The sequence below is a fragment of the Mauremys mutica genome, chromosome 3 (genome assembly GCF_020497125.1).
Source record: "Mauremys mutica isolate MM-2020 ecotype Southern chromosome 3, ASM2049712v1, whole genome shotgun sequence".
Classification (NCBI taxonomy): domain Eukaryota; kingdom Metazoa; phylum Chordata; order Testudines; family Geoemydidae; genus Mauremys; species Mauremys mutica.
In genome coordinates this window covers 11939604-11962524 of record NC_059074.1, presented here as the reverse complement: position 1 = coordinate 11962524, position 22921 = coordinate 11939604, and the positions used below count along the sequence as shown (strand labels likewise).

At 47.3% G+C, this 22921-nt stretch overlaps 2 long non-coding RNA genes across 2 annotated transcripts; one reads left to right on the top strand and one right to left on the bottom strand.

The window, feature by feature from the left end:
* Positions 1-7686: 7686 nt before the first annotated feature.
* On the top strand, positions 7687-10174 carry LOC123365891. Its single transcript, XR_006577815.1, has 3 exons — positions 7687-8024; positions 9173-9408; positions 10091-10174. It is a non-coding gene; the product is annotated as an uncharacterized LOC123365891 (long non-coding RNA).
* A 5477-nt stretch (positions 10175-15651) lies between these two features.
* On the bottom strand, positions 15652-18202 carry LOC123367194. Its single transcript, XR_006578348.1, has 4 exons — positions 18064-18202; positions 17394-17506; positions 16735-16822; positions 15652-15880 (listed from the first exon to the last, which is right to left on the bottom strand). It is a non-coding gene; the product is annotated as an uncharacterized LOC123367194 (long non-coding RNA).
* Between the last annotated feature and the right edge of the window lie 4719 nt (positions 18203-22921).

Genomic DNA, 22921 nt, shown 5'->3' with positions numbered 1-22921 from the left:
AAATATTTTCCCCACTGGACATAAAAAGGCCAACGCAGCTCCTCTTGAATGTGGAAATAAGATCTGCTCGTGGCATCAGTAGCAGTGTGGGGCTGCAACCACCTCTCAGGCTGTGCTGGGAGAAGGACCCACTGCAGAAGGGACAATATTAACTTTCCTTTGCATCTTGTGAAACCAACGAGAAATGTTTCCAGGAGACAAGTCAAGAGAGCGGCAAGAATAGTGAGAAAACATTCTAGGAAATGCGGTGATGCCCATGCAAGAGGTGTGCTAAGGACCAGAGACCTTTTCAAGGCCTTGTCTGGAATAGGGGTCAGTCTACATACATTTTTGTCACGGTATAACTATGTTGGTAAGGGGGATGATTTGTTACTGATGTTACCCCTAATGTAAACACAGACATACTGCTCTCAATGGGCTTATAATGATATATCCTATTCCCCTTCTGTACAAGAGTAAGCTATACTAGTATAAGCCCATTTATACCAGTAAACACACATGTACAGTAGTTAAATTGATGCAACTTTTATGTGTGGACAAGGCCTAGAACTTAAAGAGGTGATGTTAGATCAAGTGATCTCACTCGATCTAATTTATACCTTCTAAAACTCTCGTCAAGACAAAGCAATTGTACATTAGCACCTTCTAAACTAGACAAGTCTCTGTCATTTTTACTTTGATGTACCTAGACAAGATCACCCCTGGCTAGTACCTATAGGGCACACCTGGAGTATTGCATCCAGTTTTGGGGGCCCCCACTACAGAAGGGATGTGGACACATTGGAGAGAGTCCAGCAGAGGGCAACGAAAATGATTAGGGGGCTGGAGCACATGACTTACGAGAAGAGGCTGAGGGAACTGGGCTTGTTTAGTCTGCAGAAGAGAAGAGTGAAGGGGGATTTGATAGCAGCCTCCAACTACCTGAAGGAGGGTGTCACAAGGTTCGTTGCTGGCTCTCCCACTTTTATGCCTGCACCCTGTGTTTAGGTGGTATAATAAAGAGTCTTCCATACCTTCTTTAGCTGGATCACCCAAGTGTCTTTATTTACAATGTCCGTGCAGTTCTCTGGTCTCCCCACAGCTAGCGCTCCTCCCAGACCCTCCCCAGGGTCTCCTGTCCCTGAAGCTGTCTCCTTTGGTAAGGGGACAGCGATGCTGCCCTCCTGTCTCCTCCCAGTATCACCTCCTCTGAGGTTTGTTGAGGGTTTATATAGCCCTCCCGTGCCTCAGCTCAGCTGTCAGCCCTCAGCTCAGCATGTTCCTCTGAGCCAGCCCTGATTAGGGCTTGCAGCTGGGCCCACTGCTGAATACCTGTGTCTCTACCCTGGCCTCCTGACCAGAGAGCAGACTGCAGCCAGCATTTTGGCAGGGCTTTAAAGGGAGTTTTACCCCTGCCCTGCCACAGGGGGTCCCAAAGAGGATGGAGCTCGGCTGTTCTCAGTGGTGGCACATGACCGAACAAGGAGCAATGGTCTCAAGTTGCAGTGGGGGAGGTTTAGGTTGGATATTAGGAAACACTATTTCACTAGGAGGGTGGTGAAGCACTGGACTGGGTTACCTCAGGAGGTGGTGGAATCTCATCCTTAGAGGTTTTTAAGGCCTGGCAGCCACACTGCCTGGATAGAGAGGAATTGTTAACTCCTGCTCTGACGTGTGAAACTCTGGGTGATTGTTTAGAGCAAGTGATGCATGCAGCTGTTTACAGGGATTTCTGGCTACAGATTGCCTCAGGTGCACCTAAAGTCCCATGGATCAACACGTCACAGTCCACAGAGCCCTATAAATACCAGGAGACTCTGTCTCCTCCTCCATCTCCCTCTGCCTGGTGCATCTTCTCTACAGTGACACTGAGATCCTAGCCGACCTTCAGCCATGAGGGGCCTCTACCTGCTCTTTGTTATTGCCCTCCTCCTCTTCAATGCTGGTCCAGGTGAGAGATAAAATAACCTAGGGATTATTATTACTATGTAGGTTTCACGTTGCAGTAGCACCAAGAAACTGCAACCAATACATTCAATTCCTTTAGCTTGAATTACACCCAGTGTCTGTGCCCTGAATTCCCACTGATCACAGCTTTCTCAGCATTGTGTGTGTTGGAAAATGAAGGTTGTGGTTGCACATGGCTTTGGTAAGTTCATTGCTCTGAATGAACATCTGTCTTGTTGAGAAAAAGAGACTCCATTTCTGGCATTACCAAGACAGAGCCTAAGCTAGTCTCAAAGCTAATCTCCATGTATTTTTAGTCCCCAGTTCTGGGAACAATTGTGTCCTTAACTTACTCACAAGCTGATTTAAGCTTCATGTCCTGACATTTAGGACCCGATTCTCAGCTTGTGTTAAACAGTCTTTGAACTCAGTGGAGCTACACCAGGTTACTCCACCTGAGGAACTTACCTAAGATACTTGTAAGATAAGATCTAAAGTACACGGTTCTATGCTGTATTGAATTTGTTCTGTTGCTCCAGTGTTTGGCTGTCAGAGTTGACTAGGTGTTTCTGTGGATGTCTGTTAAACATTGCAAAAGTTTAATACAAAAGAAAACGTTAAAGTAAGAAAGAAACCCCACTTCTAAATCATTTCGTACTCTCATATAGAAAATACAGGATGGGTTCTTTTAAATCAGTCTGGGTTTTGTACAGAGGCAAACACAACACATTGCCTCAGGCCCGGTCTACACTAAAAAAGTTAGGTTGACTCAGCTTCAGTACTCAGGGGGGTGAGAAATCCATACCTCTGAGTGATGTAGTTAAGCCAACCTAACCCCTAGTGTAGACAGCACCAGGTCGGTGGAAGAATTCTTCCATCGACCTAGCTACAGCCTCCTGGAGAGGTGCTCAACTGCTGTGCTGCAGCTATGCCACTGCAGTATTTCACGTGTAGACAAGCCCTAAGATTGAGTGTGCAGACAGGAGCCTAAGTATATTAACCAGGGACTAGGGGTGCTGTCTCTCCCTGCACTCATTATTGGTTGCTAAACAGTTTGGGATTCTCAGTCTTGCAACAGTTTTTATAATTTTCAGCATTTTCCCTTGGTGCCAAGTGAATGCATGTGCAACCCTGTTCCTTTCTATGTGCAGATTTCCTTGCCAGTAGAACTCTCCCTGCTTCCAGCATCTGCAATCTGGGCTCCATGTTTCCATCCTAAACATAGGCACCTTCCTCCCTGTTTAGGAACTTTAAAGTGAACTTCGGAGATGTGCTGAGCACCCAAAAGTGGAGTCAGTGGCAGTGGAAGATACCTGACCCCGCAGAAAGCCAGGCCACTTTTCGTTTGGTCCCTACATCAGGACTTAGGAGTGTAAATTCAGGCACCACATGTTTGACAATGTTGACCATTTAAACAACCAAGTGAGAGGCCAGGGAGAGTACCTAGTCCACTGTTCATACTCTATTTGCAGTTCTGGCTACCAACCAATCATTTCTTTTTCTCTTGTGCAGGCGATGGCAGGTCGAGGTCTTCCTGTACACACCGCAGTCAGGGTATCTGCCTACTTCTTGCAGTATGCCCTCGGGGCTTATATCTAGAACTTGGACTAACCTGCCCTTCAGGCAGAATATGCTGTAGAAGATATTGAATATGCTGAGCCGAAGTAATGTACAAGGGAACGCCTCGCAGCATTGCAAGAGAGATTTGTACCCCTTCTTTGAATAAAATACGTCATATCGCATTTTTAAATGACTGGAATCTGCTTGGGAGCGGGGCAGTGAAGGGAAAGAGTAAACATTCTCTTCATTCTTCTCTGCTCAGAAACATTTCCTAGGAGTGAGGGTTTAGGACAAGAGACATATGTGTGTATTATTCTAAAACCCATCTAACTATAAGGAAGATTAAAATTAATGATCTAAGAGCAGACTGAATCCTGCCCTTAAACCAATAGATGTTTGAAAGGACCAGCTTCTGATACCTTTGCTTTGGTTTAGTAATACCTTACTCCACGAGAAGCCCCTCTGACTTCATGGAACAATGCATCTAATTACTGAAGTATAAATTCCCAAGGAGCTAAGCCCTTTTGTCATTTTTCTGGGTGAGTTCATTCAAGGGTGTAGTGATTGTCTAGTTTCACCCACATAGTTGTTTTGGGGGGGGGTATTTGATGCACTGGAGGAGGTCCACCACATGTTGTGATAGGCATGTGTCGGAGTATTCCAGAGAGAGTTTAATGGACGTGTGGTGGTTGTTGTGGAAATCTACGAGGGAGTTTAGGTCATCTGCCCAGAGGAGGAAAATATCATCAGTGTACCTCAGATATATCATCAGCTTTGTGTTGCATTTTTCCAGAAATTCTTCCTCAAGGTGACCCAGGAAGAGGTTGGCATATTGAGAAGCCATCCTACTACCCCTGGCTGTTTTCATGGTTTGGACACAGTGTTTGTTGCTGAATGTAAAGCTGTTATGGGTGAGTATGAAATGGATGAGTTTGGCGATGTGTCATGGTGGATATCTGAGAGTTGTCCATTTTCTGGAAGATATTTGAGGCAGGGAGTGTTGCCTTCATGGTGAGGGATGTTGGTTTATAGGGAGGTGACATCCATGATGGCAAGTATGGTGTTTTGAGGTAGGATGTTGATGTTGTGGAACTCATCATCAGAAGGAAACGCCCCATAGACCAGAACACACCAACTAAAAGTGGCACTTGACCCTGCCAGAACAACAGCATCTCCTTCCTTAGAGGTTGTCATCGTCAGGCTCGACAACGCCCTGGCTGGGATGATTTAGTTGGAGATTGGTCTTGCTTTGGACTAGATGACCTCCTGAGGTCCCTTCCAACCCTGATATTCTATGAACAGATTAAAACCCTGCAGCCATACCCCTACAGCACACCTTTCAAATCCATGGGTCCTACACATACCTATCACATGTGGTGCACCTCATCCAGTGCATCAAATGCCCCAACACCAACTATATGGATGCAACAGGACAACTGCTATGTTCCTGAATGAACTCACACAGAAAAATGGTAAAAGACAAAAACACTCTGTCACCTGTGGGCAAACACTTTTCACAAAATGATCACTCCATATCTGACCCCTCAGTCCTCATCCTCAAAGGAAACCTGCATAACACCTGCTTCAAAAGACAAGTCTGAGAGCTTGCATTAATAATTCTGCTAGACACCAAAAATCATGGACTGAGTAGAGCCACTGGTTTATTACAACAATCTGTAATCCACCAACTCTCCTTTGTCCTATAACTGCAGAGGTGTTAATTGCCCACTTCATTTTTAATGGTTTCTTTCAACATATGTCTCTGATGCCTAATAATCTGCTCAACCTTGTATTTAGCTGTTCATGCTAATTACCTTTCCCAGACTGAAGAAGATCTAATTACCTTTCCCAGACCTGAAGAATATATCCTTTATATTACCTCTCCTGTCTTCTCTCTCTTAATTACACTTGGCATTTATGAGTCTATTGCTGGCAGCAGCAACCTTGTGAAAAAAACAAACCCACAATTTCTGGCCCTGCAGCATGATGTATGAATGTCAGAGATTGCAACCTGGCTCTTAACCAACCTCAATACTAGTTGATCCATCATGCACAAAACTATAACGTTAAAAAAATGGAGGTTCTTATTGTCTGCCCACTTACACTGGTTTGAATCTGGAGAAATTCCACGGAAGTCGAGGGAGTTACACAGTGGATGATTTGCAGTGTAGACATACCCTTACTTGGGCTGTGAGATGTTATTAGAATCCAAGGGCTTCTCTTCACTGCAGAGTTTACTTGAGTTGTAACTTCAGTCCCAGCCACACTCAAAAAATGTTAACTCATTTCTGATTAGGCTTTTTAACTCAAGTCGACTGATCTGTCATGGAGTGTAGGTTCCAAGCAGAGTTAGCACCACTTGCCAGCTACTAACCCAAGCACTCTTTACTGCTACTACAATCAATCTGTGCAGTTATCCATTCATTCTGTGTAGCACACGTGTTGTTTTGTGATGTGGCCACTTTGACTAGAACAGGAGGAGATGATTAATGGCCCTGAAGTTGCATGACAACTGCCCCTATTGTGAATTTGCCAACTCCAGAATGATTTCCTGCTGACTGGTTGCAATCCACCATTGCAAGTTGCCACAATGAGATCACCACTCAATTCCTTATTAGTATAGTGGTTAACATCCCCACCTGTCACGCAGGAGACCCGGGTTTAATTTTTTTTTATTTAGTTGGGGTTGATCCTGCTTTGAGCAGGGGATTGGACTAGATGACCTCCTGAGGTCCCTTCCAACCCTGATATTCTATGATTCTATAATTCTCCACTGTCAATGCAGCTCTCATTCTGGAATCCCTGTGCTGCAGGGCTGGGGCAAACTCAGCACAGAACCAGAAATGTGGCCTTTTGCATCCAGAAATTCTACAGCCACTGCACTTCATCCCAAACCTGTGTTACGAAGCAATCCCACCAGTCAGTACTCAATTCTCGGGCCTAGAATTGGTGCTCCAACATCCGCAGCTGCTCCATGAACACTAACCTTGACTTGTTGTTTGCTATGTCCCTCAGTAAACTGTCCTCAAACCCTTTATCATGTCCCCCGCTGTTGCAGTACTTCCCGCAGGTCTGCAAATACAGGAAGACGGTGTCTCCTGTATTTGCAACGGTAATGAGAATAGTGCAGAGGTCTGTAGGCTCCAGGCTTCCATCAGAGATGGCAGACACTGAAAATGCCATGTGGGTTTGTGGGATATTCTTTGTAAAAAGGCACAAAAATTAGAGCAAGTGGCATGCTGGCAGCTTGACCTCTAGCTCCCAGAGATCCCTGGGCAAGTTGTTGCTATTATCTTTGTTGCAATAATTTCCCAGAAGGCATTGCACTGGATGGCAGCAAGTGGCACACTGGGATACCTACCTGTGCTTCACCGCATCGGGCATTGACACAAGCACTCCTGGTGAGTACACGCAACACCAACGCAAGCAGCCAAGGATGTATGTAAACGAGTGATGTGCAAACTTCGGCAGTTGTACCCGGTGGTAACTTGTGTCAGCCAAAGTTTGCAGTGTAGACATGGCCTCAGATTAGGTCATTTTCTTCTTCAAAGCACTTCTCAAAAACTAGTGGCGAGATCCTCAGCTGGTCTCAACCCACCTCGGTTCATTTAGGTCGATTCACAGCAGCTGAGGATCTAGTCCACAAATCCTTACTACGCTATTGAGAAGTAGGGAAGAATTGTCTCCATTTTACAGATGAGGGGGAAAAAATATTTAGAGAGTGATTTTCAGACAGTAAGATGGGTGCTGAGGGAGGAAAGAGCATTTCCTTCCCGCTCTTGAATTTACAGAGGACACCTATGATGGGATGTGGGAAAGATTTGGAAAATTCACTCCCAACACTTCCCAGTGGTGTAGGTTATTGACTCTCCTGGCATCAAGGCATTCAGCAAGATCCAGTCTGGCCACAAATTAATCAATCGAAGAGTTTATAAGGGCCCCCCATCACTGCAGTATTTGAGTTCCTGTGGTGCTCCCACACAGGGGTATCCACAACAGAGGCAGCTGGACACCAAATTCTTATCCTCATGTGCTGAAATATAGTAGACGTGGCTCAGTGAGGGGGCATTTGCACCCTGTGCTGCATGTAAAGAGGGACAGGTATGAGAACGATGTAGAAGGCATGAGCAGTGCAGCTACCGTTGCCACTGACCTGTCTCGCATGGACTGTCTTTCTGCAGGTGCCAGAAAGAAGTCACATGCCTCTCCTCCGGCACAGTTATCAGCAGCAACATCCCCAGTAGGGGGCGCCATGCTCCAAAAGGCCTGCTCAGTAGCAGCAAAGCTAGACAGGAGGTGCCATTATCTCCCTCACATGCAGTTCAACACTGGCCCAGACTGGGCTTGATCTTTATACTGAGAAAGGAGCTTGTGTCCCTTTGGTGGGAGTGCAATCTGCAGTTTCCCAACTGCTGCCAGAGGACAACTTGGCCGGCTCAGGACCCAGCACCTAAGGAGCAGTGAGGTTGCTGTGGTGCTGAGGAGCTGACCTGCGGAGTACAAACTACACTAGTAGTTACCCCTCAGCAGAGACTTGGGTGAGGCTGCCCTGGCCTTCTTAATTTTAATAGATCTGGTCAGCATCCTGTCCTGGATGGCTACTGCTGGGGGCTCCAGCCAAGGGGACAGGCCTCTTGTCCAGGTTGGGGAAGACTCCTGAAAACGTCAAGGACCTGCCCCTCTGTGCTGGAATTTGTGATGTTGGGAAGAGCTGCTGCTGAAGTCGGAGAAGCTGCTGGGCTGCAAAAATGCAGAGGGCGGCCTGAGAGAGATTTGTTCCCCTCGTCACGCTGTTGCACCACAGTCACTTAATTAGGGCATGAATCCTCCTATCTGTGTGCGCTTGTGCCTCTGCCTTTGGGTGTGTGTATGAACGTGTCCAGGTGGCTAGGTGTGTTGTGTGTTCAGGGAGGGGGAGGAAAGGTTGGCTGTTTCCAACACTGTGTGAGTCTGGGAGTGGAGGAAGGGAGGAGAGGGGCATTTCACAGCCCTACTTTTAACTCTCTTGGCATTTCACTACTGTAATGCTTCAGTGTAGACGCTACCCACACCTACGGGAGGAGGCGGGGGAGGGGTACTCCCTCCTCCAGGAGGGGTTCTCCCATTGGTGTCAGTAATCCGCCTCTCTGAGAGACAATAGCTAGGCTGATGGAAGAATTCATCCATCACTCTAGTGCTGTCTACACCAGGGGTTAGTTTGGTTTAAGTACAGTTCTCAGGGGTGTTCACACACACACCTCCCCCTGAGAGACATCACTATATTCATGGAAGTTCCTCATGTAGACCAGCCCTCCGTCAATGAAGCACTTACTGAACTGTGACAGAAACCACTGATCCCAGCCTAGCTGAAAATGACGGAGGTAATTAATCACCGCGTCGGTTTTGTCGCTGGGCTCCCCCAGACTGTCAATGTGCTGTCCACAAGGATTCAAAGACCAGCTGTTGCTGAGAGCTCTGCCCAGAGGCACAATTTAGCCCTAATCTGGGCAGTGTGGAAAACACCAGTGAGGACAGAACAGTGACATGAAGGGACCTGGAGTGTGAGTAGAAATAACAAAGGGCTAGATTCTGACTTTTCTGAGCTGCCTGGGTGACTGTATAGAAAAGAATGATCACCTCTCTGGATTTAGGTGGCCATACCAGTTACCTGATTGTTCAAGGCATTTACTGGAATTTCTGGTTATAGGTTACATCAGAGTCATCAGAGCAAGAATCCTTCACTTCAGCCTTTCACAGCCCCAGAGCGCTATAAATACTGGGACTCTGTCTCCATCTGGCCCAGAGTCAACCCCCCAACTCATTGTGCCTGGTGTGTCTTCCCTGGAGTGAGTGAGTGATACTGAGACCCCAGCCGATCCTCAGCTATGAGGAGCCTGTATCTGCTTTTTGCGGTTGGTGTCCTCCTCTTCCAGCCTGCTCCAGGTGAGAGAGAAAATAACTGCAGGCGTTATAGAAGGGATGTGTGTGTGTATGAGGCTGCTATGTTGCTCTGAGAACAGTCCTAACAGGCAGGAATTCCTGGCTCTGATACTGACTTGTGCAATATCCGGCAAGCAGATCTGGCCCCTTAAGCCACCCAAATACATGGCAGAGACACATCTGCAAACTGTGCTGCTTACTTAGCAGACTAATTATGGATTTAGGGGTCTATTTTTAAGCATCTACATTTGAACAGTTTAGCTTTATTCTTTGTGTTTCCCCATCTATAAAAAGAAAGCAAAAGCACTTACAAACAGAGCTGGGCAAATAATGGATTTTTTTTTTGGTTTGCTGCCAGTTCCAAAAAATCTAAAGAAAAAAATGTTAAATTCAGGTTGAACCAAATCTGAATTTTTCTGAAGAACTGAAAGAGTCTGTCTGGGGCTTGCTCTAGAGCGGAGATTTTAATCTGGGTCTGCTGCATGCTAGCTGACTGCGTGAATCACGGGGCTAATCACAGCAGCAGCTCAACTTCAACCACTTTGTGACTGGTCGAAACGATTTAGGAATAATTTGGGATTGACCAAAATGGCTTTTTTAGTTGAATAAATTCTTCATCTGAAAAATCTCACCCTGTTCCACTTACTATAATAAAACAACTTCAGAACATTTCTCCTTTGTGCAGGGGACGGTCAAATGAGAGAAATCCCTGCCTGTGTTTCTGTAGACGGCTACTGCGTGGAGGCTTTCAAGATGTGTCCCTCAGGTGAATACCTGCTTGGAATCTGCGCTGATTTCATTATGAGATGCTGCAAAAAATAAAGAACCTGCTGCTGAAATCCTGGAGGGGGAGCTCAGCTCATGGCAAGCAATGTTCACAATCTTTTTTTAAAAAGACAGGCTGTTAAATTGTCCGTTTTTAATAAGGACATTGCTCCTGCGTTTTCCGTGTGCATCCATTTGCGTGTGTGTGTCTGTGTGTCTGTGTATGAGCAGGAAGGGTGAGTGTGGGGGGAATTGAGTCTTTCTTTCATTCTTATCTATGAAGACTCATTTCTAATAGGGTGTGACAGGGAGGGACAGGACAGACCTGCTTGGGTTCACTGAAAGGCTCATCCAATTATTACTGGAGTTAGGTTATGAATTTAATACACATTCCAAAATATGGGAGTGATGCAGTTCCCATGAACAAAATATATTTTAAATACATCTAAAGGATTTAACCTTCCCTCCATCTGTGCCCTTAAAAGTAACATTGGAGAAATTCACAAAAATAGTGACTTGAAACTAATCAGATAATGATCTTAAAATCTGATTAAGAAGAGTTGACCACACTCTGTGGACATCTGTATGAGTTGATTTAAGTGGACAGCTACCCAAAAGCACCTGGATGCACTATGGTACCTCCAAAGACCTGTTTGAAACTACTGATTTTGTCAACTCTGATCAAATGGCGGAGAACATCGATGTTGGCGATTTGGATAAAACACAACTCATCAGGTTTGTAATGTTCACCCTCCTGTTCTGTAGAATGAACTGAACAAGCAATGGACAAACACAGAGAATGCGATTGAGCAAGATGAGAGTTATTTTAACTTCTTAGCAAACACCCCAAAACATGCCAGTAGTGAGACTGAGCAGGCAAAGGATAATAGGGTTGCCAATTTTGGTTAGACGTATTCCTGGAGGTTTCATCACATGACATAATCTTTAATTAAAGATTACTCTTTAATTCCTGTAAAAGCAGCAAAGAGTCCTGTGGCACCTTATAGACTAACAGACGTATTAGAGCATGAGCTTTCGTGGGTGAATACCCACTTCGTCGGATGCATGTGGTGGAAATTTCCAGAGGCAGGTATATATATGCAAGCAAGAATCAGGCTGGAGATAACAAGGTTAGTTCAATCAGGGAGGATGAGGCCCTCTTCTAGCAGTTGAGGTGTGAACACCAAGGGAGGAGAAACTGCTTTTGTAGTTGGCTAGCCATTCACAGTCTTTGTTTAATCCTGAGCTGATGGTGTCAAATTTGCAGATGAACTGGAGCTCAGCAGTTTCTCTTTGAAGTCTGGTCCTGAAGTTTTGTTGCTGCAGGATGGCCACCTTTAAATCTGCTATTGTGTGTCCAGGGAGACTGAAGTGTTCTCCTACAGGTTTTTGTATATTGCAAAGTCCCATTGTTAACAGTGAATTGCAGCAAACTCACAGCCATGAATACAAATGCAGCACCACAGATGATATCCCCTTTCTCCAGTCAAGACGGCTATTCCCATCAGGGCCACCCGGGGGGGGGCAAGTGGGGCAATTTGCACCCGGCTCTAGGCCCCACAGGGGCCCCTGCGAGCCCTGGCCCGGCAGTGCTCCGGGCCTTCGGCAGGTATTTCAGCAGCAGGGGGCCCTTCAATGTTGCTGAAGACCCAGAGCAACTGAAGGGCCCCCACCACCGAAATGCCGCCGAAGACCCGGACCGCCGCTGGGTGAGTACAAGTGCCGCAGTTCCCTCACTTTTCCCCAGGCCCCCTGAATCCTCTGGGTGGCCCTGATTCCCATATAGGTTCAGAGATGCTGATGGCAATGAAAACGTTTCCTTTCACATACATCCCACAGGCTATGCTTAAGGTGCTGTGCTCAGATGGCTGGTGAGGAAAATAGGTCCTCGATGGAGTTCACTCCTGGGCACCCATCGTTAGGCCTCACCAGCTTTATTCAGGAATGAGGGTGTTACTGCAGTGCATGATTTATCACTATGATTTGTGGGTACTGCATCACAAACTTTCTAAGGAGTTCTCCCGCCTGTCTGTTGTAGGACCCTCCATTTTGTAAGACCACCTACATTCAAATTGGCAGCATGTTACAGAAGAGAGGCTCACACTGTGCTCTCACTGAGGCTTTATTTCTGGTTCTGATTTTGTTTTATTAATTTTCCTTTAATCTAAAAATGTGTCACTGGGCCTGGAAACACATGAGGTATATGGTAAAATATAACAGCTGTGTCAAAACCTGACTGCCAAATGCCAGAACCCATCTCCTGTTCGTATCTCTGTTCTCATCGGTAAGAATGGCCGAAGGCTGCGAGCTAACTTTCTCACAGGGATTGTGTAATTTCGGAGAGCACCAGTTTTGTTTTTCCACTCTCTACCCTTTGACATGATGAGCCTCAGCTGTCTCCCTCTGACAGGGCAGCCGCTTTGCACAATAGACAAGTCCCAGATCCTCAAAAGGTGTTTACGTCCTGTTGTATGGATACTGATCTTGAAGGCGTGAAGAGTTAAAGGTGATTATAAACTCTTCCACTCTGACATTAGACAGGGCTATGTTGGGGTGGGATTGCTCAGTTACTTGACAAACACCCCCAAAGCTTAAGTTGAAAGTTTATTGATTAAACACACAATCAAGCAATCCAACATTTTCCCCGTGGATATATCTGCTAATAGACGCCCAGAGCAGCGCACACCGTAACTCAAGAGGGCAGGGGATGCATAGAGGCCAGTGATGACTGGAACATGGACTGTGACTTAATGGCTGAGGCATAGCTCATGTCTGTCTCTGCTGTTCTGGCTCAGCAACTGTAAATCTAATGTGTCTGCAACCAACCCCTGTCTTTAGTGTGATAGATGGGATGAAGAAAATATCGGGACACATGTTAGGGGGGAGGGAGTCCCATCAGCGGAGCAAAATAAAAAAAGAATTCAAAATATCGGGACAAATTGCACCCCGACCAAGCATCAGGGCCGCCCAGAGGATCTCCACAGCAGTAGAGTAAACAGACGGGACCATGTTAAAGGGGCATGGTCAAGAAGGGTGCAGAAGGCTGCACCCTGTAAGTACTGGCCTCCATGCCAGATAGAGCCCCTCCTGACCCCAGCCCTTCAGAGCTACATACTGAGTAACCATCCCCACCACCCGCCGCACTAGGCTGGGGTTGGGCACCCCTCCCCCACACCCATTGCACTCTTTGGAGGTTGGGTACCCCTCCCCCCACCCACTACACCCTGTGGGGTTTAGGCACCCCTCCCCCCACCCATTGCACCCTGTGGGAGTTGAGCACCCTTCTCCCTGCCCACTGCCCTTTGTTTGGGGTTTTCACCAATTTTCACCCTTTTTTTAAACATTTTTTAATAAGAATGGATACATTCTCTGGAATTTTTTTTTAACAGTCTGACAATGCCGGGCTTCACTCAATCCAACCCGCCAGCTCCTCAGCACGGGTGGCACTGGGAGCCACACACCACAGCCATCTCCCTGCCCCGCGTCTCCCTGCTCCCTTTCCTTCGGGCCGCAACAGCAGGGCGTTATCTGAAGGGGGCGCCATAGACCCAGAGCCCATCTCTCTAGCCCCGTGTCCTGCTTCCTTCCACCACCGCCCCAGGAGGGGCGGGCAGCAGCAGCCTTGTGGCAAAGCGAGGGCTGGCAAGTTGAACCCGGCCTGCGCTGCCCCAGTTTTGAAGCATGGGGAGGGGCTCACGCTCGCTTTGCTGTGTTGGGATCCCCTGGCTCAAGTCCCCCTTACTGGTGCTGATCCGCCCCGTGCCTGTGGCTATCAACCCTACCCCGCTTCTGTCAGGCTGCCCTTTCCCCCATCCTGGGAGAAGAGCCCTGCTGAGAAAGAGATCATTGTTTAATGGACCGACTCCAGAGGCTACATGCTGCCTGGCCCATCCCAAGGTCCCCTGGGGAAGAACACAGAGACCCTTCCTCACTGCCATGCTGCAGGACATGCATAAGGGCCAGGCTGCCACATGTCCTACAATCAGGGAAGCATAGAGCCTGCTTCACCCCAGGGTGCAGTGCCAAGAAAAGGCAGGGCCGTGTCAGCTAACACGAAGTCAGCCCAGGGCCAATGCAACCATTTAGGCGACCACTTAGGGCACTAGGATTTGAGGGGTGGCATTTTCTTTGGCAGCGACCGCGGCGGCCGGATCTTCAGCCGCCCCGGTCGCTGCTGGTATTTAGGAGGAGGGAGCTGGGGCAGGGGAGCACGGGAGGGCCGCCTGCAGCAAGTAAGGGGAGGGGGTGAAGCACGCGGGGGAACTCCCCACCCCAGCTCACCCCTGCCCCGCCTCCTCACGAGCACGCCGTGGCCTCTTCACTTCTCCTGCCTTCCAGGCTTGTGGGGCCTAAGCTGATTGGCTCCGCAAGCCAGGGAGGTGGGAGAAGTGAAGCAGCAATGGTGTGCTCGGGGTGGAGGCGGAGCAGGGGTGAGCTGGGGTGGGGGGGTGCCTCAGGGCGGAGGGTGGGGGGTGGGGAGCTGCCACAGGGGAGGCGCTTCAAGGCAGATGGGGGGAGCTGCCATGGGGGGAGCGGGGGCGCCTCAAGGCTGGGGCTCGGGAACGGGAGAGGGCGCAAGGTGGAAGTTTCGCCTAGGGCACGATACATCCTTGCACCTGCCCTGAGTCAGACACAACCTTTATGCCTCACCAAGACAAGGCCTTTCCTTGGACATCTTCCAGAGTCCGTCAAAGTCACTGGAAAGATTCCCGTTGATTGCAGTGGGCCTGCGTCAGGCCCCTAGTGAGGGGCGTGTATGGTTTCCAAAGGCCCCAGCTCAGTGATTCATGTTGCATTTGCAAAGCTGGCCCCGAAGTCAGTCTGACATTTCTCTGTAAGTGACAGAGCAGGACCGATATCGCAGCACTTCTCAGACTCCCCGTTCCCTCTGCAGGGCTCAGCCTGATATGAGGGCAAGGGAGTTACAGAAACTAATATTCTGGAGGCCCGGTTAACATTTATGGTGGCACAATTTACTAATATTTTCTGCAATAAATGATTAGTAGTAGGTAACAATGACACTTTCTCAGAAGTAATTATTTTCTCTCTACTAGAGTAGGTGAATATGGAGCTCCACTGACCTAACTAGCACCCTTCAACCTCGCTCTGAAACTGTGGTTGTGGTCGCAACAGATACATCCAGCGCATTCAGTAGCTGTTATTGTATATGGAAACAAAATCTCCTCTTGTGATTGGCTGAAAAGAGTCATGTGATGAGCTGGAATTTTCTGTTGTCTACTTCCTCAGAGGAAAACAAGACTAAATGTGAAGTAAGGTTAGCCAATGATGTCATCTATGTCAAAAGATAAATCCTGTTTTCCTACTCTCACCTACAACCAATCAGGATTAATCCTTTTACATATACAATATGTAACCAACCATTCAGCACACAGTTTTCACAGGTCCAGCAGGGCGCTCCCAATGGGAATGCATTTTTTAATTATTGTTATTATTATTATTTATTAAGGAAACATAATTAAAGAACTGTTTATTTTTAATTAAAAAAGAAGAGGGGAGGTTTCGGTGGCTGTTGTACATCTCAAAATGGGATGTCTCTGGGACAGCATCGCCTCCTAATCCTGGCAGCATAACATGGTATGATGATAGCAGGTGCCAATCTCCACTTCACCATCATCGCAGTCATTGTATCGGCATGTCCCACCTCTCTCTAGGCAGTGGCTGAGATCTCGAGTCATGCGCTGGCCATTTGCTATGCAAAGAAAAAGAGTTGTGTTTGCAGTTGCAAATGCAGGCCGATATAAACTGTGACATCAGGCAGGTCAAAGGACAAGAGGAAATGGCCCATTGATGGCAGGGAAAGTCTTAATCAGACGTATGCTAGAGAAACGCACAGAGAGAGAAGTCTAACAGCCCAATCCAATGCCCATTGAACTCTTCCCATCGACTTCAAGAGGCTTTGGAGATGACCACAAGTCAGAAAAACAACATCACGCTGACTGTTCAGATCCCAAATAAGCATCAGAATAAAGGAGGAGACTGAAACAAGAGGTAAGATTCGCCCAGTAGATAGGGCTCTAGAGTAGGAGTCAGGAGACCTTGGATCCTGAACTTAACAGGATTGCTCATATGCCTAAATATTTTCCTGAAATTTTGAGGAAGTTGAGACCCGAATAGAGACTTTGCACTTGGACAGACCCATCTGTAGCTGTGGGTAAACCAGGGATTAATTTCCAAGTGAGTGCCCTCCATGGCTTCTTCTCCAAAGCTTTTGGGAGGCAATTGAGGCGCTTGGTTCAAACCATGCAACACTGAGTGATTATCACTCAAACCCAGTGTGAGCACTGAGAGTGAATCCTGCCTCCATTGAAGTCAATGGGAAATTTGTAATGTACTTGAATGGGGCCAGGATTTCAACCCCTACGTTTTGACTGTGATTCACTTTAATCCTCCGTTGGAACCAGAAATTCAAAGTGAAAATCAGGGGGACTGATCTCCTGCAAAGCTAACCCTCTTTCCCTCTCCACCCTAACCCCCTCCCCCCATTTGAATCATTTGGGAACTGACACAACCAAGTTTGGCACGGCTCCAATATTTACATCTTACCTGAGGTAAACAGGGAGATCCCTAAGAAAACAACAAGCAGAAGGTAGAGAATCCTCATGGTTTGTGGTCAGCTGGAATCACAGGGAAACTGGAGAGAGGAGACAGAAAGACAAAATGGACTCTCAGATACATATCCACAGGTGCAGTATAAACAGCCCGACAGAAAGAGAGATACAGAGACAGATAGGTGATGAATGGATAAAAAATGAAGCTGAGGTTCCTTGAAAGATGATCACAGATCTCAAATTGACACAATTTTCCTATTAAAGAGCAAGATGCTAATGGTCCCATGAACCATAATGGATCCTGATCCATGACTTGGTCTCCTACATGCTATAGTAATACAAATAATAATAAAAAGAATGTTCTCGTTTAAATCTCTCTTGTTTCTGCCTTGATGACCACAACAGGCAACAGTTGTCATGGTCTAATATCTGCATGTTTCACACTTTCATATAAAAGCCAACCTCTCCCCCATCTCCCACCCACAGCACCATGCAGGCATTCACATGCCCAAATTCATTGCATCACCTGTTCTGTCCCCAGCTTGGTTGTAAACTCCTGGGATCAGGTGTCCTTAGCACATCTGTGGGTGCTCTCAAATCTCACTAATAGGGGAAGCAGATACAAATGAATGAAATGAATTGAGCTTGAGTTACCTGGTACTTACAGCTCAACACCCCTCAGACTTGCTTCAGACCAAAGGCTCAGTTGGCAACAACAGATCCACTTCCAGCTGCTGTGGCTAAGGGTCAGCTGCTACCCCCAAAAACTGCAGAGAAGAAAAACAAGAGAGCTACTGATACTGGGTTCCTTAAAAGATAAAGACAAAGAGCCCTTGAGTTCAGACAGGGTTTTCCTACAAAAACTCATGGCATTAGGGGGTCAGCCCAGATCTCTTTAAACCCTCTGCTCGCAGCTCCGGTGGCCGGGCTGGGGCCGGATTTAAAGGGCTCTGGGCTGGCACTGCTGGGCTCTGGGCTGCTGGCTGCGGTCAACCCAGAGCCCTTTCAATCCCGCCCGTGGCCCCGGCAGCTGGAGCTTCAGTGGGGATTTAAAGAGTCCGGAGCTCCGCGGTGGCAGGAGCCCCGGACTCTTTAATTTTCCCCTGAGCCCCGGGGGCTCCCAGCCACCTCTGCAGCTGGGAGCCCCGGGTTGATTTAAAGGCCCTGGGGCTCCCAGCCACAGCCGGTGCCCCAGGGCCTTTAAATCTTGAGAGGCACCGCCTCTTCCGGTTGAGGCCACGCCCCCCTCAGGACTCCAGCAGTACCCGTAAGTCCTGTAAGTTACTTTCACCCCTGGGGAGAGGACATAGATCTATTGAATTACCTGGAGCCTACCATACAGCACTGCTCTCACACCGTGGCAGTGCCCACAGCAGTGCCCACAGTGCCTCTGCCAACCACTTGTTTGGAACCTTATTGTTACAAAGAAGAATAAAATCCTGTCTTGTGATTGGCTGAAAAGAGTCTAGAATTTTTTTCTCATTGTTTGTCTGCACTACACCCCACTACATTCTGGAGCAGTATTAGCCAATCAGACTGTTTATGTAAATATCTCCATCCTGACTGGCTGCAATGGAATTCAGTGCTATTCATCACTCATTAGCTTCATAGAGGCACATACTCATTTCTGCTCCCTGAGTGGGTTATGAGAAATAATTTTTTTCCCCTGGAGCTGTAGATTCATAGATTCCAAGGCCAGGGAGAACCAGTGTGATCATCGAGTCTGACTCCCTGTATAACACAAGCCAGAGAACTTCCCTGAAATAACTCCTGTTTGAACTAGCAAATATCTTCTTAAAATATCCAGTCTTGATTTAAAAATTGCCAGTGATGGAGAATTGATTCATCATAACCCTTGGGAAATTGTTCCACTGATTAATTACTCTCCCTTAATTACCATCACCTCTAATTGCAAGTCGCTTTTAGATTAGTTTTAAAGAAAAAATAGTGTTGCTTAAGGAATTCATGCCAGGATTTAGTGATCTCCAGACATTCCCATTTAAATACCCAACACACTGTACAGCAACAATCCTTATGTTTATATAACCCTTCTGCCCCTCTGAGTTGGCAGCAACAAGGGCCGGGTTCAGTATCCAGGGGTTCCATTTCAATAACACAATGCAAAACCGGCTCGAGCCCCCACCCAGTGACCTGGGACAATTACATACCACACACACACCCCCCGCCCCGGGCGCCTCTAGGAGGCAATACTTCCCCTCTCGCAAGCACGGAGTCTGAGTGTAGCAAAATCCTTTTAATAAAGGAGGGAAACAATGTGGCATCATATTGGGGAAACACCACAAAAAGGATTCATAACATAAACCATGAGCAAAAGACCCACCAAGTAAGTTTTGACAGTGTCCTTTTCCCCTTAGGGTCTTAAGTCCAATCATCCCAAAGTCCAACAACCCAAAAGTCTCTGTCCCTGGTCAGTGCTGCCTCAGAGTTCAAAAGTTTATCTGCAGAGTTTTACCCCCCCCAGCCTGGGTGGAAATGAGGGGGGCACACAGGGTGTTAAGGGGCACCTTACGTGGTCCAAGGCCGACTGCCCCGCCTCTCCGTGGAGTTCTGCTGCAGCCTTCACCACGAACAGCTCCACTCCACCAGCTGTGCCGTTCCTTCAGCCGACCCGTGAGCCGCTCCAGCCGTCCCTGCAAACTGCTCCGCTCGCTTGCTGTTCCGTGGGCCAGTCCAACCATCCAGCCAACTGCTTTGCTCTGGCAGCTGCTTAGCAATATGTCTTCAGGCTCCCCCACTAGTTAACACAGCACTCAGCTCAGTAAGTTTAGCTCTTTTTTCAGCTTGTAGTAGGGGAGCCCCAGTGCTGGTGCACCATTGGCCCAAAGTGAATTCAGCTCAGTAGCTTCTAGCTAGATTTCTAACAGAATCAAAATTAGCTCTGCTATTCAACAGTGGAGAGAAGAGGTGGTGCAACTGGTGTTCCAGGCCCTCAAAAGGGGCCCATACCATTAGGTACACATACCAGTCCCAAGCGTCTCTCAATTAACTGAGTTTTGTAACCCATGTCCCTTGTCTAGCAAGTGCTAACCTCTGTCATAAAATCAGTTCATAGTCCCTCATTCACATAATCAGGGTAACAACACTTTATTCCTCCTGCCCCAATAACAGAGAAATTGGGGATCCCACAGCTGTCAAAGTGACCATTTTAGGCTGTTGTGAGCTATGCTAGGCAGGGTGGGTGTGCCTATGCAAACAAAATCAGCCCCTGAAATTCTTTTCCACACTTGCCATAATTCACCACCAGATGTCAGGGTAGAGCTCATCCTGACTCGGCTTACACTTATTTCAATATAAGCAGCAAAGAATCCTGTGGCACCTTATAGACTAACAGACGTTTTGCAGCATGAGCTTTCGTGGGTGAATACCCACTTCTTCGGATGCAAGACTGTTGTACATCTCTTTAGCATCACGCTGACTGTTCAGATCCCAAATAAGCATCAGAATAGAGGAGACTGAAACCTCCACAGGCAAGATTCACCCAGTAGATAGGGCTCTAGAGTAGGAGTCAGGAGACCTTGGGCCCTGAACTGAACAGGATTGCTCATATGCCTAAATATTTTACCTAAATGTTGGGGAAGCTCAGACCCTAATCCAGACTTTGCACCTGGACAGACCTGGTTCTGGTTCTGGGTCAGCCAGGGATTGATTTTCAAGTGAGTTCCCTCCCTGCTTCCCTCTCCAAAACTTTTGGAAGGAAATTGTGGCTCTGGGTTCAAATCATGCGACACTGAGTGATTATCACTCAAACCGACAGTGAGCACTGAGGGTGAATCCTGGCTCCACTGACATCAAAGGGACTTTGTAATTGACGTCAATGGGGCCAGGATTTCACTCCCTGAGTTTTCAATATGATTCACTTTCATTCTCAATTGAAACCAGTAATTCAAAGTGAAAATCAGGGGAACCTCCCTCCTGCAAAGCTAATCCGCTTTCCCCCTCCACCCTAACCCGCCAGTAGAACCATTTGGGAACCAACACAACCAAGTTTGGCATGGCTCCAACATTTACATTCTACCTGAAGTGGACAGGGAGCGGCCTGAGAGAATAGCAAGCAGAAAGCAGAGAATCCTCATCATTTGAGGTCAGCTGGAATCACAGGGAAACTGGAGACAGGAGACAGAAAGACAAAACTGACTCTTGGGTACATATCCACAGGTACAGTATAAACAGTCAGAGACAGATAGATGATGAATGCGTAGAAAATGAAGCTGAGGTTCTTTGAAAGATGAACACAGATCTTAAATTGACACAGTTTGCCCCGTAAGGAGGAGGATGTTAGGAAATCTCTGAAGGGTCCCATGAGCCATAATGGTGCTATGGTAATACAACTAATAATCTACTTCTCATTTAAATCTATCGTGTTTCCTCCTTGATTCCCACAACAGTCAATAATTGTCATGATCTAATATCTGAATGTTTCCCACTTTCATATAAAGACCAACTCCTCCCCCATCTCCCACCCACAGCACCACCCAGGCATCCATGTGCCCAAATTCATTGTATCACCTGTTTTGTCTCCATCTTGGTTGTAAGCTCCTGGGATCAAGTGTCCTTAGCACATCTGTGGGTGCTCTCAAATCACACTAATAGGGGAAGCAGATACAAATGAATGAAATGAATTGAGCTTGAGTTACCTGGTACTTACAGCTCAACACCCCTCAGACTTGCTTCAAACCAAAGGCTCAGTTGGCAACAACAGATCCACTCCCAGCTGCTGTGGCAGGCTAAGGGTCAGCTGCTACCCCCAAAAACTGCAGAGAAGAGAAACGAGAGAGCTACTGATACTGGGTTCCTTAAGAGATAAAGACAAAGAGCCCTTGAGTTCAGACAGGGTTTTCCTAGCAAAGCTCATGGCATTAGGGGGAGAGGACATAGAGCCATTGAATTACCTGGAGCCTACAGTACAACACTGCTCTCACACCGTGGCTGTGCCCACAGCAATGCCCACAGTGCCTCCATCAGCTGCATGTTTGGAACCTTATTGTTACAGAGAAGAATAAAATCCTGTCTTGTGATTGGCTGAAAAGAGTCATGGGACAAGTCAAAAAAAAATTTCTCATTGTTTGTCTACACTACGTCCTGCTATATTCTGGAGCAGTATTAGCCAATCAGATTACATATGTAAATGTCTCCATCCTGCCTGGCTGCAATGGAGTTCAGTTCTACTTCATCGACATTTAGCTTCTCAGAGGCACATACACATTTCTGCTCCTTGGATGGTTTATCAGAAATTACTATTTTCCCCCTGGACTTATAGATTTCATAGATTCCAAGGAACAACTGTGATCATGGAGTGTGACTCCCTGTGTAACACAAGTCAGAGACCTTCCCTGAAATAACTCCTGTTTGAATTAGAGCGCATCTTTTTATTAAGTCCAGTCTTGATTTAAAAATTGCCTGTGACGAAGAATCCACCACGAACCTCGGGAACTTGTTCTAGTGATTAATTACGCTCACTTAATTGTCATCACTTCTAACTGCAAGTCTCTTTTAGAGTATTAGTTTTCAATAAAAAATAGTGGTGCTTAGCAAATTCATACCAGGATTTAGTGATCTCCAGACATTCCCATTTAAAAATCCAACACTTTAAGACGGGTGGCCACACCCCCGGGAAGGCTGAAATGGGGAAGGAGTGTGGAATAGTTAATGGTGCCATAGATCTGTCCTCTTTTTCTTCTGCTGCAGAAGCTGTATCTGTGCATGCTCTGGCTGTGTAGTCACAATGCCACTAAAATTCAGCCTGGCTGCCCCTCCATTCAGATGCAGGGACAACCAGGACAAATGGTGCTGCAATTTGGCCCATTGGGAGTCTGTTACTGTACGGCAGAGTGGGGTGGAGTCTGCTGAGAACATGACTCCTGGTGACACCAGCTCCTGCGCAGTGTGGGTGAGAGAGGGGAGACTCCCCTGCCGAGGGAGATGGGGGTCCCTGTGGAGCAGGGGGGACACCAGCAGGGAGTGGAACAAGGTACCTGCTGGGGTGGGGGGCAGGGACTGGATTTTGCTGTCTCACCAAGAAATACCTGAATTTGCACCCTGGTAAGTAAACACCCAGACTGCCAGCCACCTCAGGTCTAGCCAGCCCCCCTCCTATTTGCTACCCATTGGGATACCAAGGTTGCACCATGAGAAGGTTAGAGTGGACCACTGGGGTTGTGGTC